Source organism: Halichoerus grypus, chromosome 13 (genome assembly GCF_964656455.1).
Source record: "Halichoerus grypus chromosome 13, mHalGry1.hap1.1, whole genome shotgun sequence".
Taxonomy (NCBI): domain Eukaryota; kingdom Metazoa; phylum Chordata; class Mammalia; order Carnivora; family Phocidae; genus Halichoerus; species Halichoerus grypus.
Window position 1 is genome coordinate 24,307,156 of NC_135724.1, and position 3,829 is coordinate 24,310,984.

The window sequence follows — 3,829 nt, forward strand, 5'->3', positions numbered from 1 at the left end:
GGACATTAGTAATTGAAGCTACTCCTATTATGATTGAAGGATGTAAAATGATCTTGAAACTTAAAATACCCACAGTGTCTCAGATGATGTCAGAGAAACTCCCTAATGGTGATGGCAGGGCCCAGAAATTTCCCTAATAGTATGGAAATGGTTTATAGAGGATCCTGCTGTCTGAGGAAGGCAAGGAGGAGATACTCACAAGCAGAAAGGCTCTGTTCCTCTAGGACTAACTAGAGCCACCTGAGGAGCCAGACGAATTGCCACGTGGACTGTGCTCCATGAGTAGCTCTTGACTGAACCACAAGGAGCAGACCGATTCTCTTGCTGATCTTGAGTAAGTAAGCTGCCGTTCCGTGAACCGCCTATGGAGAGGGTCACATGGCCGGAACCATGGGAGGCCCCTAGGAGCTAAGGGCCTCAGTCCCACAGGCACCGGGAACCAGATTCTGCCAACCACCACGGGCTTGGAAGAGGACCCCAGGCCTCAGGTGAAGCACAGCAGTCCGTCCTGACTTTATTGTTGCCATAGGAGACTGACCAGAGCAGAACAGCTAAGCTGTACTGATTTCTGATCCATGGAAGCTGTGAGATAATAAATGTGCATGGCATTTTAAACACTGCGTTTGTGGGGCCCCTGGGTGGCTCAGTCGGTTAAGCGTCTGACTCTTGATTTCGCCCCAAGTCATGATCTCAGGGTCGTGGGATTGAGCCCCACATCGGGCTCCGTGCTCAGTGCAGAGTCTGCTTGTCCCTCTCCTCTGCTCCTCCCCTCTCTCTCTCTCTCAAATGAATAAATAAAATCTTAAAAAATAAATGCTGCATTTGTGCTAAGTGTTATCTAGCACTAGAAAACAAACACAGCTGGGAAAGTACCAGCTGCCAGTATAAGGCTCCAGCTTGTAGGCTGGTTCTGGTCTGTGGGGTCTAGGATTAATGAAGCTAAGGCTTTCCCCTGGGACCCACCTACTTTTCTGCTAGGACATTTTCTCTTTCTTTCTTTCTTTTTTTTTTTTTAAGATTTTATTTATTTATTTGAGAAAGAGAGAGAGAGAGCACGAGCGGGGTGAGGGGCAGTGGGAGAAGCAGACTCCCCGCCGAGCAGGAAGCCTGACGCAGGGCTCGATCCCAGAACTCCAGGATCATGGCCTGAGCCGAAGGCAGACGCTTAACCGACTGAGCCACCCAGGTTGTCTCTCTGTTAGGACATTTTCTTCCAATAAAGATGTTCTCATCTAGCAAGCTCTTTACATAGAAAACTCTCAAAAACTGAAACAGCTCCAAGCACATGCTGTTCTGTCATGAGTTTCTTCACCTTCGAGTCTTTGGAACGCTAAGTGGCCTCAAATGGGCAGTTCATTCCATGTTTCATCTAGCTGGAGAGAAACTGGCTGTCCTCACTGAGGGGTACAGACACTGTTCTTAGAGACGGTTTTGCCCTTCAGAGTGGAGAAGCTGGTTCCCTGTTCTTTTGGTTATCTGTCATCCTTCTCTGTCCTCATTTGACATTCAAAATATAAGGCCTTCCTATGAAATTTCCAGAAGAACATATAGGTGAGAGCGTCGGAATTAGACTTCCCTCTCTCTGTAATCATCGTGGAAGTGGCATCCTGTCCCTTTTGCCATAGACCACTGGTTAGAGGCAAGTCAGGTGGTGCCTACTCCCAAAGGGAGGGGATGGAGCAGGGCACGAACATGGCAGGCACCCTAGGGTGTGTCTGCCTGTCACACCAGGCCTGTGATGCCCTAGCCCAGAGTTTCCCAAAGAGTACACCTGAAACACTAGTCTCACAAAAATTATTTTTTAAAAAATAGTACTTCATTTAAACACGTTTGGAATTGCTGCCTATTCTTCTCCCCTCTTAGAGATTTGCAATGCACGTCTGCACATGAAATGTACTGAGAAGTCCTGGGTATCAGTTATGATTGCATTCAACTGCAAAAAAACAGAAACTCAAATATAGGGCTTTGCTTTTTTTTTAATCTTCTAAATAAGAAGCCTGGAGAGAGGTGGTTGTGGCCTTGGTTCAGTGGACTGGTCACACCAGAGCAGATGTCCCATCAATTTTCTTGATCTTCCCTCACAATCACATGCTGGCTGCTACAGCTCTCGCCATCACATCTGTATTTACAGCAGGTAGAGGAAGGAGGAAGGGAAAATCCCAGGTTGACTCTCTGTTTTGTTTATCACGAAAGCATAAGCTTTCTCAGAACCCCTCAGCTTCTACCTTCATAGGCTTCCATGCATATCTCATGGGCTAGAACAAGAAAGACTGCGGAGTGAGTATCAAACAAATCTAGCATGGATAGTGAGAAATGGCAAAGTAGAAAGGGGGTTGGAGAGCCTTGGGGGGTGGCCAATTAATAGTGTCTGCCACATGCAGCCCGAAAGAAACGTGCTTAACCTCTGCACTCGGAGTTCTACCATCTAACCACAGAAACACGCCTTCAAAAATACTGCTGGAGCCAAAAATCTCTTGGGGTCACAGAACCAGGAAAGCTAAACTCAATTTTTGGCGTGAACATCTGACACTAACTTCATCTCTGGTTCTCCCCATTCTTTTTTTTTTTTTTTTTTTTTTTTTTTTAGATTTTATTTATTTATTCGACAGAGAGAGACACAGCGAGAGAGGGAACACAAGCAGGGGCAGAGTGAGAGGGAGAACCGGACTCCCCACTGAGCAAGGAGCCCGATGTGGGACTTGATCCCAGGACGCTGGGATCATGACCTGAGCCGAAGGCAGATGCTTAACGACTGAGCCACCCAGGCGCCCTGGTTCTCCCCATTCTTGACAACAGCTCCTGGTTTCAGCCATGAGGTAAAGAGCAGGCCTCTTGGATGCTGAAACTTACCCTGCATCCGCTGCCCACTGCCATATTCTAGAATCTTTCCAGGGCAGCCCGCCTTTCTCTTCCACCAGTTCTTCAACAGGGTCCAATGGAATTAGGAATTCACACTGTAAGATGCATAGCCTCCTGCCCTCTTAACTTCCAAACCCAATGACCCCAAGCCCTACAAGCCCAGCCTCCCTTCCTCCTGCGCTCCGCCAAGCAAGCCTCCTCAGCCAACGGCCACTTTGTGCCATTGTTGCTGGCAGGAAACCGTGCAGGAAACTGACTCAGAGTCCAACTGGCCAGTTTCTAATAATAACCTCTTTTCAAACTCCTCTTTTCTCTCATTTCCATTTTCTACTTTGTCTCATTTCTTCTCAACCAAAACAGGTTCCAAGAAGTCCCAGTAGTCTCTTCCTTGATTTTACATCTCCAGGGAGCTTGACCGACTTCCCTTTATCCCCTCTAGTTATGGTCTCATCTATTGGTTGGCAATGACAGCCATGTCTATGGAGTGTACTTGGCATATTTTAAATGTCTGCAGTCCTCCAGGTGTCATCAGTGTGATAGGGCAATGTGGTCTTCTAGAAAGAGAACTGGATGGGTGTCCAGCTCTGCCCTAACTAGCGTGAGACCCCCAATGCAAAGAGCCTTTGCATTAAGAAGGGTTTGGGGGGGTGGCACTTGATCCTCCAGCCTGTGCAGGATTCTGACAGGAATCCTCAGACTAAAAGGCCATTTCAAGAGGCAGCAGATTTCCTTGGGGAAACTCGACATTCTAAGAAAGTTTGGTGCTCTTAGAATTGACATTTTCTTCTTTTTTTTAAAAAAAGATTTTATTTATTTATTTATTTGAGAGAGCGAGAATGAGAGAGAGAAAGAGCAGATGAGAGGGGGAGGGTCAGAGGGAGAAGCAGACTCCCTGCTGAGCAGGGAGCTGGATGCAGGACTCGATCCCGGGACTCCAGGATTATGACCTGAGCCGAAGGCAGCTGCTCAA